At 55.7% G+C, this 16,433-nt stretch overlaps 1 long non-coding RNA gene across 1 annotated transcript; it reads right to left on the minus strand.

Moving 5' to 3' along the window:
• Positions 1-187: 187 nt before the first annotated feature.
• Positions 188-15,817, minus strand: LOC117070946. Its single transcript, XR_004432106.1, has 4 exons — positions 15,746-15,817; positions 7,805-9,307; positions 3,487-3,565; positions 188-673 (listed from the first exon to the last, which is right to left on the minus strand). It is a non-coding gene; the product is annotated as an uncharacterized LOC117070946 (long non-coding RNA).
• Between the last annotated feature and the right edge of the window lie 616 nt (positions 15,818-16,433).

Raw genomic sequence — 16,433 nt, forward strand, 5'->3', positions numbered from 1 at the left:
TTTGTTATGGTGGTTATGTTTAACCATGTTAAACGTGCATGCACATAACAAGAGAGCTTCAAAATATATGAGGCAAAACCAGATAGAACTGAAAGGAGAAACAGACAACTCCACTATTACAGTGGGAGATTTCAACACCCAACAGACAGAAAATCAGCAAGGATCCAGAAGAATTGAACAACACCATCAACCAGCTTGACCGAATTGACATTTACACAATATTTCATCTCCCACTGCAGATGACACATTATTTCCATGCTGGCTCATAAAACAAGTCTCAATACATTTTAAATGGCTGGAAATTATACCAAGAATATCCTCTGACCGCCATGGAATCAAAGTAGAAATAAATCACATAAAGATGTCTGGATATCCGCCAAATATTTGGAAGTCAAACAGAATACTTCTGAAAATTTCACAGGTCAAAGCAGAAATAACAAGAAGAATTACAAAGTCTTTCGAATTGAATGGTAGTGAAAATACAACCTGTCAAAATCTCTGGATACAGTTAAACAGTGCTTGGAGGGAAACGTGTGGCTCGAAACACTTACATTAGAAAGGAGAAAGGTGGGTGGCAACCAGGACCACAGCAGTGTGTGAATGACGCTTTGGAAGGAGCTCCAGGACAGCACATGAGGGGCAGCTGGCCAGGCAAGGGATCAGGCTCAGGGTCCTAAGCAAACAGAGCCAGAGAAGTGTCAGTGCCTTTTGCACATGCACACACACACGTACGTGTGTGTGTGTGTCTGTGTGTGTTTCGGGTTTGGGTGGAAGGTCGCTGAGTACCAGAGGATTCCTTCAATTGCACTTTCTGCCTGAAAATGGAGAAATGCCTTCTGGTGTTCAACACCACCTAAATACCTGGAAAGCAGTTTGGTCAGTGCGGGTGGAGGAGGGTTAGACCTGGTGGGGGTTGGGCAGCTGAAACTTGAGGGCGTAAGTGTGGGGGCAGGGGGCTCAGGCGCCCCACCCTGGAGTCTTCTAAATTCCCACAGCCTGGAACTGACTCCCCTGGCATTCTCATTCTCTCTGGGTGGGGACAGGACGGAGCTGCTGTGTTCTGACCTCACAGTGAAATCTGAATAATTGATGCCCAGTCTAATGTTTCACCCAATTGTCATAAAGCAAGAAACACAAGCCCAGTGTGCGGCAGAGGAGGCCCTGGACAAAGAGCTGTTTTCATTGCCCCGTTCCCGGCCTCAGGTCTGCGCGGCTCTCCTCCCAGCACATGATCTGTGACAATCATCCTGTGTTCTCCGGTCCCTCCCCGGGGAGCCATGGGAGGGATTATCGGGAGGTGGCTCCCCCAGGGTAGGGGAAGGCTGTGCCCCCACCCCCGCATGTCATCTGGAGCGTGTGCCCAACCGTTGCTTGATACCCACTTGGCACGGCCTTCTCTCTGCCAAGGGCTGCCGGAAGAGCTGCTGTCAATACAGAGCTCTCACCCAAACAAACAGCGCAGATGGGTCCCCAGGGGCCTGCGAGCTCCCAGCTCCGGTTCCATGTGCTAGGGGGTGGGACATGAGGAGTGGGTGTTGAGGACAGCAGAGGGACTCCCTGAGCCCCAGGCAGATGGGATACAGCCCAACCCTGTTTGGATTTCTGGCACTGTTGTCTGGGGGTAGGGCTCATTTGTCACACCACAGGGGAAAATACACAGTAAATGAACTTCAAACACACTCAGCTCCATGAGCAGGGAACAGGTGACAGACCTCATTTAGCCTGGCACTCAAGGCCATGACAGCATGTCTGGGCCAGGACAGGGCAGTGGTACAGGGGTGTTGGTGCCAACCTGGTCACCATAGGCGCTACGGAAACCGGGCCTGCGGGCAGGATGTGGCTTGTGTTCCCTGCAAGTTTTCCTAAATCGGTCATATATGCAATCTTGGAAAATCACAGAAATCTCTGGTGAGCTCAAGTTTAACACTCCCACCCTCCCCAAGTTAATAGGGCTGGGCCCTGGAGTGTGGTTTTAGGTTTGGGCAGGGAGAAAGGGGCTGAGCCCCTTCTTGATGAAGGGAAGATAGGAGAAGGTGGTGAGATTTGGGGACCAGTGTGTGGGCTGTGTGGACCACAGTCAGCAGCTTACAGGCCCTCCTGGTTTGTCTACTGAGAAGACACTCTGAGAGCAGGGCAGGTAGCAAATGAAAGTGTGGGCCCTTGTTCAGAAAGCAGGAGGGGTGTTTTTTCTGCTATTTAAAATCAGCCCTGGGCTCAGGGATCCCTGTGGGGCCTGTGCAGACCTCCCAGGTGCCCAGGGCTCTGTCTCATCCGTGGAGTGCCTGTGCTGGACATCCTGGGCCTGCGGCAGGGCAGGGGGCAGCCCAGAACGCCTAATGGGGTGGGAAGGAAGCAGGAAAAGGAGTCTTGGGGGACACTCCATTGTCCCATTGACTTCACTTACAAACACACATTCAAGGATAAACTCATTAAGAATCCCGAGAGCGGAACCCCAGGGCATGGCCAAAAGGGTGGCACGCATGGGAGCCTTCCCTGCCTGTGAGGTCTGTGAGGACTTCCTCCCATCCAGGGCACACCCGCCTCCTGCTGGGGCAGGGTGGAGTGGGGACCATGCCAGGGACGGGGCACCATTGCTGGACTGGAGGTTTGGGACAAGCCTTAGCCCCAGGCAGCTCGAGGCAGCCACAGTGCAGAGGAGAGGGGAGACAGCCAGGGCTGCCGAATGGAGGGTGGGAGTGGACACCAGGCGCTCCACCCCATGCCTTCCTCAGAGCCCTCGTGCCCACCCCACCCCCCGGGCAGAGACTGGTTCACAGCCTGTCCCTCCCCAGTAATTGTCCTTTGCCTCAGGGAAAGTCCCTCCTGAGACAATGCTGCCACTAGTGGGACAATGACCACCAATGTTGTTGGTGCAGAGGCCCAGCCCCTTCAGGGTGTGAGGGCATCATGAGCCTGTCTCTCTCTGCTCCCCATCCCGACCTCCTCACTGTATGGAGCATGGGCGGTGAACCAGGGGGACTTTACCCAGGGGAAGGGGTCCCACCAGCTGACGCAACATCCTGGTGGGCGAGGGACCTGGAACCGGAGGACGGGGCTGCTCTGAGCACCACTCGGAAGATGACGGAGAATGACAACCAATGAAATCAAAATGGGAAAGTCAGATGGCCTCCCTGGAGCATTCAGAGACACTAATCTCCGGCATTTGGGGGATCTGGGGGATGGAAGCTAGAGGTGGATCACGCCGAGGCTCAGAAGTGACTGCTAGGCGTGGGGGAGCTCTCAGCCTCCAGCGGTGTCCCAAGCTAGGTCAGGACCTCAGTAGGGAAGGGATCCCGAGACCTCGGATGGAGAGTCTGGGGAGGTACAAGTGAGGACCTAGAGCTTCAGATTCCTATGTACATGCGGGGCCTGCGGAAGTGACCGTTCCCCCTTAGGCAATAGTGTCCCTTCCCCAGCCAGCTTGCAGACTGCACGATGGCCCCAGGCTGGTGGTGTCTGACAAGACAGTGCTTCCTTCAGACCCACCTCCACCATTCCTCCAGGCAGCCAGACTGATGGGAAGGGTCAAACGCCACTGCAGCCCAACTGGAGAGGGCTGGGCCTGCTAAGGGAGTAGAGGCCTGGTTTTGCTTTTTAAAAGAATTTGGAGTGAAATACATGTAACATAAAAGTTCTTATTTCTGGATGTAGAGCTCCGTGGCAGTCAGTACATTGACACCTGTCACCACATCCATCTCCAGAACGTTTTCATCTTCGCAAACGGAAACTCTTCCCCATTCATCGGCAAGTCCTCATCGCCCCCTCCCCGCCCAGCTCTGCCAGCCACCATTCTACTCTCTGTCTCTGTGGATTTGGCTACTCTCAGCTCCTTATATAAGTAGATTCATACAAGATTTGTCCTTTGGCTACTGGCTTATCTCACTCAACGTAATGTCCTCAAGTTTCATCCAAACTGGGTCATGGGCAGGGAAGGCTTTTATGCCAAAGAAGCTGCAGGCCCAGGCTGGACCAGGAAGACCAGTAGAGTGTGCCTGGGCCTGGGCCTGAGGATGCCAGAGCACAGGATGAGGGAGAGCCTGTCAGTATGGGCACACCCGCCCGGAGGCAGAATTTCACTGCCAGCCAGGATCCCAGGAGATGGTGCTACCGTGAGCTAGAATGATTCTTGGAATGCCCAGGAGGGGTTAGCTCAGGACCAAAGGCTCTGAGTAAGGCTGGAAAACCCAGGAGGGCTGATGGACACCCCCCTACACCAATGTGACAAAGAGCACTGGGGAGAGGGTGGCTCATGGTTGAGAAGCTCAGTGGTGCTGTCCTCTGAGAGTCAGAGCTGACAGTAGAGGTTTCTAGAGGGATCTTAATAGCAACAGGGATGATGACAAGATCTCGATGGGGTAGGGAACAGATGGTGCTGTTTAACCTTCAGAAGCAAGGTGGATGCAATTATCTCAGCAGGTGGCCACTCTGAGTAGCAGCTGGGGCCTATTGTGCAGAGAGCCGCAGAGGGGGTTCCTCAAACCCAGAGTCCACAGAGGCAAGCTGGGTAGGCGGTTACCAAGAGCATGGCTTAATTGTGTGATAAACAGTACCCAGGATGGATGGCCAGGAGGCTGAGGGCAGCCGCCTCCCACCCCCAAATCATAATCCCGTGGCTGGTTTCTGGCCCCAAGCCAGTCCTCAGACCCAGAACCCAGACTGAAGGAGATACCAGATCTGTGAAGACTGAGCTGCAAACCCATGGCAAGTGTGGGCAGTAATGACTCCTCCAGGCCTTCCCCAAGGGGCTTCTCAGCCATGGACTTGCATCTCCATGCACAGGGGAAAGGGAGACATCCAGAAATTTGTGGGACTGCTGGGCGCAGGATCTGAGTTGACATTGATGAGTGGAGGTCCCAGTATCTCCACAGACCCCTGGTGGGGAGGAGCATGAGGGACCAGGTCTCGGGTCTGGCTCACTGTGGTCGGGATCACCTCTCCACCACCTGCACATATGCTTAGGATGGAGATTCCCAGCAGTCAGTAGAACCCACACGGATTCCTCTACCCGTGGGGGAAGAGCCATCAGAACAGGAGGACCAAGTGGAAGCCTCTGGGTCTCCCCTCCCCGGCCAGGATTGCAAATCAAAAATGGTATCACCTGGCAGGGGGGAAGCGGCAGAGATTAGTGCCACCCTACACAAATGCAGTAGTTCAGGGCTGGTGGTTCCTGTCATATTCCCATTTAATTTACAAGCCTAGTTTCTACAAAAACCAGATACATGGTGTCAGTGACAGGGGACCATCAAAACTGAAGCAAGTACTGCACATTGCAGCTGAGGCATCGGAGGCAGTGTCTAGGGTAGAGCAGAAGAATGCAGCTCAGGAGCGTGGCATGTGCCCATCCATCTGGGACTGTCGTCCTTTCCATTCCCATAAGAAGGGGACCAGAAGCAATTTGTACTCCCATTGGGTGGACAACAACACACCTTTATCCAGTGGAGCCCGGACCATCTGGTCATTCTATGAATGGATGATTCATGTCTATTGGGTTCTACCCGCAGATGGCTCGTCCTCCAGGCTCACCACACACTGATGTGGTGGTTTTTTGGCAAGTCCCAAAAATAAAATAAAAATCACTCGTGCCATGGTCATGGTGGGAGCCAGCTGAGGGGTGACGAGTCTAGCAGGCCTGGTCCCTAGACTCAGGGACTGGAGGCCAGCCCCAGGTTAGGGGAACCTGGCAAAGGAAGGGGTGCTGGAGAGTGTCACCATGCATGTCAGAGGACAGGGCACCCGGAGCAGGGTGGGGTTTGTGTCTGACACGGGAGCGGGGCAGGCACTGTTCCAGGCCTAGGAGATGGGGTCACTTAGGCAGCAACTGGGCAGATGCCGGAGGGTCTCCGAGACAGGCTGGAGTAGTGCAGCGTTGCACACAATAGCCTGGCGGAGCTCCCACAGCCCATGTGGCCACTCTGCGATCCAATCAGAAATGGCCCCTGCCCTGGAGACTGAAGGGCAGGACTCTGAGTGGGACTCAGCCTGCACAGCAGCAGAGCCTGGGCCAAGCACCCAAGAGCCGACAGGCACCCGGAGCATGGCCTGGAGACCGCGACTCTGAGGCTTACGTTCCTCCAGCCCCTCTGCTGCCCTATAAGTGTCCAGGCATGAGCCACTGCCCCTCTCCACACAGACTCTCATGTGCTGTCCCCAAGTGGAGCAGATGCTATGGATGGGCTGGCCGCACACACTCAGACACGCAGGTGTCCACCTTAATCCTGCACTGTGCGCGATCCTCTCCATTCTACTCTGTGAGCAGCTCAGGGCAGCAGAGCAGTCGGTTCCAACCAGGTGCCTGGGACCCGCCTTCCATCATGGGCGCTTATCCCGCCATTGCTCCTTCCAAATGGGAATTCCAGAGCCAAATAGCAGGATAATAAAAATGCTTCCACTTTTTCCTTTGAGAACCCACCAAGAGCAGGGAAGGAGCCTGTAGCGCTGTGAACTGGCCAGCGGGCAGAGGCGTGAGTCTGTTCTCCCTGCATCTGTAACCAGCCAGTCGCTACCCTTAGGCCTTGTGGTCTCTGAGAAGTGTGGGTAATGAGGCCGACGGTGGACGGGCTCCTCCACCTTCCCCAACAGATGCATCATCCCCTTCTCCAGCTGTTCTGGGAGCTCAGGAAATGCCCCTTGATATGGGGGGTGCCTGGGGAGGAGGGGTGCCCCTCCCACATGTGCCCACCTGCTTCCTGTGGGGCCCCTGACTGGAGCCCTGCCTGAACAACGGAGCAGTCCTTTTGCCTCTGGCCCATGAGGGCACTCAGAAAGGGCCTCACATGCTCAAGGCTGGGTTAGGGTCTGCTGGAGCCTCACAGACACCAGGAACCAAGGGACACCCAGCAGGGGTGAACGAGGGCGGGTCCCAAGGCCTTAACAGCTGCCCTGCAAGTGGAGGACTCCAGGTTCTCGCAACCCTTGACTGTGCCGTGTACCCAGGACACAATTCTGTTGCTTGTTTTCAAAGGAGATTTTATTGAAATTGTGAATAAAGATTATGAGAACAAATAGAGTCATGTTTCCTCAACATCAGCTGTTGCCCTTCTAAGTGTTGGTGTGAAGTTTATTTGTCCGAAAGGTTTAGGAGGCTAAGCCATGCTATTTTTTTTCTTTTTTCTATTTTCTTTTGAGACAGAGTCTTGCTCTGTCGCCCAGGCTGGAGTGCAGTGGCACAATCTGGGCTCACTGCCAGCTCCACCTCCCGGGTTCAGGCCATTCTCCAGCCTCAGCCTCCCGAGTAGCTGGGACTATAGGCGCACACCACCACGCCCAGCTAATTTTTTGTATTTTTTTTTTTTTTAGTAGAGACGGGGTTTCACCATGTTGGCCAGGATGTCTCAATCTCCTGACCTCGTGATCCACCCGCCTCGGCCTCCCAAAGTGCTAGGATTACAGGCATGAGCCACTGCGCCCGGCTCATGCTGTTTTCTTGACCGTGCCCCGGACACTTAAGACACACAGTGGGTCACATCCAGTAGAGAACATCCAGGTCACCTGCGTGCCTGAGCAACCCTGAGAACAGGGCTCTGTGCAGGAGGAGGAAGATGCCTGGGTGAGGGACACCGCCTACATGGGAGAGGCTCCCTCAGCCTGGATGGCCCTGGGGGTGAAATTAGCGTCTTTAGGGAGAGTTGCAGAGCCTTTGAAGCTGCCCAAAGGACAAAAGTGCAGCCCATGATTGTGGGGGCAGAGAAGCACTTGTAACAGAGAAGGGTGCCCCACTCAGGCCCGCCAATCCACACGTGGGTGGAGGGTCCTCTTTCCCTTTGAGACTGCAGACTTCAGGGTCATGGGGTCCCTCTTCGCTCACCTCTCCTCCAATGTGTGCATTGGTGCATATCTGAATCCCGTCTGGCTTAAGAGGCAGTTCCTGGCCCCAGGGAGGCTCCGGATGGCAGCCTGGTCAACTGCACGGCGTCTGGGCGTCACAGCTCATGTCAAAATCCCTGTTCCACTGCCTGCTGGCCACATCCTCTGAGAGGGTCCTGTCACTTCTGTAAATGGAAGTTTCCAGATTTATAAGATGAGATTAAAGTCGCACCTACTGCCCCCAGGGTCTTGTGATGATGAAGCAGGGTAACGAAGGTGAAGCTGTTGGCCTGGTATTGGCCGCTGCGCAGGAGGTGGGAGACGCTGTCTGGGTGGCGCGGTCCAGGTCGGAGAGGGTCTGGGCCATGCCAGAATTGGAATTTCTCTCCAATTCCAGCTGGAGTGTAGCAGGACAAGCCGCAGAAAACAGCCCTCAGACACCCGGTGAAGGAAGGATTTGGCTTTATTTGGCCGGGAGCTGCAGCAGACTCGCATCTCAAGAACCGAGCTCCCCACGAAGGCAGCGTTCCTGGCCCTTTTAAGGGCTTACAACTCTAAGGGGTTCCACTTGAAAGGGTCATGATAGATGGAGACCACTTGTGGTTAGAGTGGGGTTAATCTTTTAACCTCAGGCCTGGTCATCAGTGGCACCGGCTGGTTTTGCCACTGACTTCATTCCTGTTGTTTTTCAACTTTTACTTCCTCCTTCTCTTCAGAGACAGGAGACAGTAAAAGAAATGGCCTCTCTCCTCAGGAGGACGTGGTCAGAAGTGGCTCAGGCCCAGGCAGGCCTCCGCAGAGGGCCTGGGTTTTAAGGACCATCTGATGAAGCTCTCAACCTGTTCCCTGGAGCAGATGGAGCTCCCAGGGCTGCCGGCAGAAGGACAGAATTCATCCAGCCTGGTTCTGAACCCAAAATAGCCTCCCCGCTTAGGGCAGAGTGGCTTGCCCACTACCCTCCACAGGTGCAGGTTCCTTGGCCCAAGCTAAGCTCTCTCTCCCACAGGAGGCTCAGAGCTCCTCCACCTGTCAGGGCAGGGCCACGGTGGGGGTCTTGGGGCTTCTTTGGAAACGACCAGGGTGAGGCGGGTGTCAAGGGGAAAGAGGTGGGAGGCACCGAGAGCAGGACGCACAGGATCTGGGCCTGCCCATGCCTGAGCCCAGCCACGCCCACCTGGATCCTGCCCGGCCTCTACCAAAGGCCACTCCTTGCCTTGCACTGTGGTCGATTTTTTTTCTTTTAATTGCCAATGACAGGCCAGTCTTCTGCAGAGGCTTCCTGAAGGGCTTTTAAATGTCCAAGTCCAAACTCCTCAGCCTGGCAGCCAGATCTCCTCCCATCTGGGCCTGCCTGGCCTCTGCCAAACTGTCTGCAGTCCCCGGAATGAAGAGCATGAGTCTCCCTTTGCCCCTGCTCCATGCTGGCCAGGCTGTGTGTGGAAAGCCCACCTGCTCCTCTACTGCACAGCCCAGTGGGTTCAGAACTTCTGCTCATGCCAGGCTCCTGCAAACAGCATGGGAATCATTGACGCAACCCAAGCCTTTTGGGCCACGCCTCCCCCCGGTGAAGTCCCCACCAGGGCCATATGCCATTTTGTCCTCCAACCTGGGTTTGGTGTTTTCATTAGCTCCCTTTTGCAATTGAGGATTTTCAAGCCAAAGCCAAAAACGCAGGAGCTGGGACTGAAACCTTAGGCCATCCAGAGCCTTTCCGGTGGCCTAGGATCCCCTGAGGTGTCCATCATGTCCCTTTGTCCCAAGCTGGCCCAGATTCCACTTGGGCCTCCTGATCCACCTTTACAAACAAGGGCCAGCCTGCCAGCATTCATCACTCCCTGCCAGACTCTGGGCTGGGGCTGGGGCGGCAGAGGTGGGCAGCTGTGGTCCTCCACCCCTGTTGGGAGCTGAAGGCCTACACGTGGCAGAGGCAGAGCCACTGGGCAGAAGGCAGGGCAAGGGGCTCCAGAGGAGACACCATCACCTCCCAGAACAACAGATGCCACAGCCAGCACACAGTAGGCACCTTCATATCCACAGAGCAGATCAGCACCAGGGATGCATGCCCAAGCCTCAGCCTGGGTGGCTCCAGAGAGTGAAATATCAAGCCTTGGTCTAGAACTTTCTCTCCTGCATCCCTTCCACAGCCCCATGGCCTGAGCCTCAGCACCAGCTCTGCCCACGGCGATGCCTCAAACTCTGCCTGCTGGGTGCTTTCTGAGGTCACCTTTGGCCCCTACACTAAACATCAGCCTGAACTAGGCGTAGAGCAGGAGCAGACTCAGATCTCTGTGTAACACCCTCTTGGCCCATTTGCTCCTCCAGCTTTTACAGCATCTTTGTCATCGATTCCAGCACTAAATACCTTCTGCTTAAAATGCCTGGGATGGTTTCTGTTTTCCTGGCTAGAAATTAACTGGTTATAGAGTTGTTTGCCAAATAGATGTTTCCAGATCTGGGCATTAAACCAGTGCTCCCCTGGCTCTTCCAGAGGCCACCATATCCTGGGCCTTTCCTCTTTCCTATTCCTCCTGGACGTGCATCCAAAGCCCTCCTCTCTCACCCCAGTTGGAATCACTTTCTCTTAGCTCACCTTTACCCTTCTTGAAGCACAGACTCCCGCCTTCCTGGGGGTCCTGGTCAGTGGGGAAGAACACACAGTGCTTCAGGATCTTCTAGGACAGCTTCCCTGAGCCACTCTGGGCCTGAGGGCTCCATGTTTACACCTTTTCAGTTTCCTGTGGACTCCAGGATTCTCTTGGCTTCTACATGGAGTGAGCTGCTGTCATTCCAATCTTTTTCCCTAGGAGCTCGGGGTCCTAGCTTCTGGGGAACACTACTTCCATTCCCCTGCTCACTTTCCTTCTCTTTCCCCAGCTTACTGTTCTCCCTCACAGCTTATTTCTGATGATAATATCCAGAAAACAAGATCACAATGTGGTCCTGAAAGCTGCCACATCATCCTCATTAATGACAGCATTCTCTGGAAGATGACATTTGCTGGGGTTCAGAGGACATATTGCTGCACCTCCCCAAACAGTGATCTATTACTTCTCATGATTATCTTGGCTACTATTGTCACATGGCATTGACTGGAGTCACATTTTTTGCTGTGCTCACTTGGCTACCAGGCTGGGTTGGAAGGTCCCCAAAGGCTTCCTCGCCTGCTCAGTGCCTTGGTGGTCCTCCACATCACCTTTCTATGTGGTCAGCTTGGGATTCCTCACAGCACGGTGGCCCCAAGGCAATATAACTTCTCACATGGTGTAGAAACATGGGTCTGTGTGCCCTGCAGAGCTGAAGGAGAGGGCAGGGCTTCAGGAAAACGGTGAAAGGGTTCCGGACTTCTTGAGAAACCATGACCCAGCATCAGGACCCAGACTGCATTCTTCGGGGGCCCATCCAATGCATGTGCCCAGGATACGCTCTCTTAGCTCTCCCTTGACCACCATGGGCTCCTGTGCATGTTAACAATGCCTGATTAGGCATTGTTAGGCACAGCTGTGCCTAGAAGGTGACCAGCAGAGCCGGGGTGATGTCCCCTGGAGGGAAGGAGTCTACAGATAGAGCAGCAGCAGGAGCTGGCAGAGTCTCTCCTTGACCAAACCAGTCAGCGTCTATTGAGCCCTCTTCTCCATTCAGCATCACCTTTGGTCTATAAAAACTGCCGACTCAGGGCAAATGACGTTGTCCCCCTGCACCCCCCAACCATCACTAAGAGACTTATAAAAATACCAGCATAGTTGTTAACAGCTGTGTCCCTAGGATGATGCCCCCAGTCACCCTTAGGGGCCTGCCTGACAGAGTGCAGTGCTGCCAGGAGAATTTACTGTTTGTCACAGCCACAACCTGGAGATGGGCGGATAGGCCCCGGACCCTCTCACTGAGCAGTCACTTTGGAAAGCTGGCAGCTGTGAACCCTTCCGCTGCCCCTTGAGAATCTGCCACCACCCAGAACTGTCTCCACAAGGACCTGGGAGCTGCCTCTGCAATGCAAACTTCCAGAGGCCCTCACTCTGGCTTCGCTCCCAGTCCCTGTGGGAGGCCACAGGGCTGACTTGGGTGGGCTTCTTGCTCTAACCTGTACCATTGTCATAAAGACACTCAAGTCCGGGCGCGGTGGCTCACGCCTATAATCCCAGCACTTTGGGAGGCCGAGGCAGGCGGATCATGAGGTCAAGAGATTGAGACCATCCTGGCCAACATGGTGCAACCCCGTCTATACGAAAAACAAAAACAAAAAAATTAAAAATTAGCTGGGCGTGGTGGCAGGTGCCTGTAATCTCAGCTACTTGGCAGGCTAAGGCAGGAGAATTGCTTGAACCTGGGAGGTGGAGGTTGCAGTGAGCCGAGATCACGCCACTGCACTCCAGCCTGGCCACAAAGTGAGACCCTGTCTCAAAAAAAAAAAAAAAAAAAAAAAGACACTAAAGACACAAGGAATTTGCTTCTCCTCCAGATGAGCCCAGTTATCACACCCAGGTGGCCAGTCACTATCACACCCGGGTGACTGAGTCTCATGGACCAACCCTCCTTAACACCCCCAGTGTCTTCTGAGAACACACAGCCTTTACCCCCTGCCTTCTGTTTCAGGGAAGTTGAGCTCAGTTCACCCTGGCCCCTCTTCCCGATTGCAGTCATTCTTACTCAATAAAGTCTGTCCTCACCCCTTTCATGAGGACAGTGCCCAGCTTCGTTGATCTTGGAGAGAGGCAAGAGGCCAGCACTGGCATCTCACCCTCATTCCTACCATGGTGCGTCCCAGTGAGGCCTGGGCATCCCAGGCTGTGTGTAGATCCCCTCGTCTCTTCCATCTTTAAGGAGCCTCTCCAAGGATTAGTGATACATAAAGCAATGCCATTTTGTCCCTGGTGGCGGGACAAAACTTTTCCAGGACCTAACTCAGCTCCTCAGGACCTCCTCTGTCATGAAGCAGGCATTTGGTGACATTCTCCTGCTGCACTGGCATTGTTCCCTGGGTCTGCGACTGGCGGCATGTGTTAAGATTAAGGTCATAGGTACAGCAGCCAGACTCAAACGCTACCCTTATCTGGGTGGATGGGCTGCTGCTGTCTCCACAGGGGCCTTCAGCCTTAAGGTGCCAAGTGTTGAAGGGAGCAGAGCAGGGGCAGGGGGGTCAGTCAGACCAGACTGGAGCCAGGAACCACAGGGCCACCACCCTCAGGGACACAGAACATACCACTAAGGTGTGGCCTTAAAGGACTTTGCTGGCACAAGCAGGACGAGACCATGTGAAGGGGAGGCTCCAGGGAGGGAGCTCCTGGTGTGGGTGTGTGCACGTGTGCATGTGTGTGTGCCTGCATGTGTGTGTGCTTGTGTGCATACATGTGTGTGTGCATGTGTGTATTTGTGCGTGTGTGTGTATTTGTACGTGAGTGTATATTTGTGCATGTGTATTTGTGTGTGTGTGTTTGCGTGTGTGTGTATTTGTTTGCAGTGCAGCTTCTGCATGGCGGTGGGCTCCAAGACTCAGGGGTTTGGGTGGGGCCTAGAAAGGAGATGTGCAGGCAGGCGGCAGCGTGGGAGTGGGGCAGCTGGTCTGGCAGCCCCTGAGAGGGCAGCAGGGGACAGGAGGAGCCCTTGGGGCTGGGGTTTAGTTGGGAGGCACCTGGCTCCTGCCCCAGTGACAGCTGGGGTTCACTTCCGGCCCTGCCATGGAGGCTGGGCCCTAAGCATGCCTCTAGCCCCCAACCCAGCCCCCAACCCATGAGTGGCCCCAAGTCCCCAGAACTTTGCCTTCTGAGGAGAACAGGCAGATCTGAGCCTGGGCTGGGGGTGGGAGTGGGTAGGCCTGACCAGAGCACCTTCTGGAAGGAGGGGAGCCAGAGCAGGCCTCCGGTCAGTAGCCGCGGCCCTAGATGCCCGTGGGGGACCTGTGCATACAGGATAAGGAATGGTGGACTCCAACCTGAGCTGCAAACTCATGACATGCACCTCTGAGGGATGAGAGCAGTTCCTTTCCAGCCCTCCTGATTTCTGGAGCCACCTTTGCCTCTGCCCTGCCATCTGCCTTGGCAGGTCGCTGTGTTTACCTCATCGCCCAGTTCTGCCCTGATGCCTGTGGGGGCTGCTCGGAGCAGGTCTCAGTGCACCCTGAGATCCCTTCGGCAATAGAGCAGTGTCCCACGACTGGAGGGGGAGGGGGCAGGGTGTGGGGGAGTGTGCAAGGGGACAGGGACTCGCTGCTTCTCCAGCCCCAGCTCTGAACAAGTGGGGACCCCAGCGCAGGTGTGAAGCTCGGTCAGGGCTGCTCAGAGAGTGGAATTAACCCACTCAATGACAAAGAAACCAGGCCCCACTGTCCCTAAACAAATACCACTCGTCCTCTGGCAGAGGGGTATCTTTTGGGGATTTGAACACGATCCCACTCTGCAAACCTTCTCTTTCTTGCCTTTAACACAAACAACACAACAGCTGCACCCGCCTTGCAGACAGCAGGATCCGGGCTGAGCCCTCAGGCCCAGCTGCAGCTACAGTGCGTGTTTTTGTCTTTTTGTGGTTTCTCCCTGGGGTTAGGCAATGTTTCGTTTCTCAGCACAACGACCCACTGAGCAGGCCTCTCTCTCCGCGGTGTCAACAGTGTCATCAGTGGAGGGGCTGGGGCGGGGCGTGGGGGGTGCTGCGCTGTGCCTGCCTCTGGACTCCCTGGGCTCCTTCTGAGCCGATTAACTCATTAGGAAGCCCCAGTGTTCCCCAGAGGTGCTGGGTGGAGGGAGAGGCTGGCCCAGGAGTGTTCTAGTAAGATTAGGACACAGCCAATGCCTAAGGCAGCGTGCACTGCTCTGGGACAGGGGCCACGTTTATCACCAGCCGCCTGGCACTGGCATCTCAACTGGAGAAGACTCCAGGCTCTGAACCAGCAGCCCCTCTGACAGCTGGGCCAGGCTGAGCTGGGGCCCCATGATGTCCCGGCTTCCTGGAAGTCAGCCCCATCCCAGTTTCTCTTCTGTCTCACCCCTCCACATCCCCAGCTGACCCTGTGACCTCCTCTGAGGGCTACCCAGGTGTCAGGTGTTTACCACACGTTGTCTCACTTCCAAGATGCGAGGGGTCACTGGAGGGCAACAGCAAGGCTGTAACGTCAGGCTGGAGCCCCAGCCTGGTGACTGCAAGACCACCTGGCTCTCTCCTTGCACCATCGAGGCACATCAAAGGGCTGCCTTCACACCTGTGTGCCCAGCCAACCTGAGCAGGCTCCCACACCCGGGTGTGGACACCCCCTCAGCCTAAGAAGGGACTCCTGATCCTGGGGCTTGGGACCTTCCCAGGGACTCCTCAGAGCTTAAACCCAGACAGGCCACCCCATGCCAGTCTCCAGGTCCCTGAGCCTCCTGCCCCACCACCAGACCCTGCCCTGTTTGGCAGCAGCCGCCAAGAGCTCTCACTGTGGAGAGCCCTCCAGTATCCTAATATCCCGCCTACCCTTGAGTGCTGTTCAGCGGCCGTGGTCCAAGTCCATTTCGACAGTCCTGTTCGCTCCCCCAGCCTTGCTCACAGCTTGGGTGGCCTGAGACCCTAACCAAGGCCGGCTGGGAAAGTCTATTCCTTCCCTGACATCAGCAGTGCCACAGCAGGCAAGGCCTTTGCCTTCCTCACCCCTTGCTGGTGGCCCAGTGTCTAGAGCACCACACCAGGAGGGAGGCCCCCCGGAAGGCCCTCAAATAGCAGAGCTGAACATGCACAGCTGCCTGCCCCAAACCTCTTGCTGTGGCAGAAAACGAGCTGCTGCCCTAAGCCTCTGGGGTAGGCCCCTGTCCCTTGCAGCCAGACATTTTTCTAGCTGCTGCCCCAATGGACCCTGCAGACCGGGGGCCCTAGGACCACCGAGTGCAGAGGTGGGGGCGGGTGTCCTCTGGCCCCCCCACTCCCTGGAGCCCAGCCGTCTGGGAAGTGGGGTTACCCCCTAAGGGATGCCACAGCCTACCAGCTCCCCACGGAGGCGGCATCCCGAAGCCCCTCTGTCACACTCTCTTAGTCGTCCTCGCTGGCTCAGAGCACGCACAGGGAAAGGCAGGAGGCAGGGGCGGGTCTGCGGGTGAGAACCACTGGAATGGACTCCGCCCGGGGATGATTTACGGCCAGTCCTGGTGAAGGTGCTTCCAGAAATGTCTTGTCTCTGTGCCCCTTTGACAGTCCCTACTCCCCCATGTCCCACAGTGCGGCCTCTCCTCCCAGTAGGCCCCTTCCAGTGCTCAGTCCAGGATGGAGAGGTGGGGGGTCGTGGGGGGTGCCGGGGAGGGTTCGTGTGAGGCCTGGGCACCTTTGTATGGGGTCCCTAAAGCTGCCTCACTCCTTCCCTAGGGTCCCCAAGCCCAGGACCTCACAGCTGCCTCTGTCCCCTGCCCCTCATCCCCCTCCTCAAAGCCAAAAGGTTCTGGGTGCTGCTCCCCAGGGCTCCTCCTCTGGACCCTAAGCCCATAGCTGAGTTTAGGCCTCAGCCTGCTAAGTGCATGTTTCATGAAGGCCACCCATAGCAGGAGACACAAGAAGGGGTGAGGGAGGGCTGCAGGGCAGCCTAGATGCCATTCAGATGGATGGCAGGGGTGTTCCCTGCCACCCCCTGGAGCTGGCAGTCCATTTCAGAAGCAGAAACAGGAAGTCCTTCCTGACTG

The sequence above is a fragment of the Trachypithecus francoisi genome, unplaced genomic scaffold, assembly GCF_009764315.1.
Source record: "Trachypithecus francoisi isolate TF-2019V2 unplaced genomic scaffold, Tfra_2.0 Lachesis_group3, whole genome shotgun sequence".
NCBI lineage: Eukaryota > Metazoa > Chordata > Mammalia > Primates > Cercopithecidae > Trachypithecus > Trachypithecus francoisi.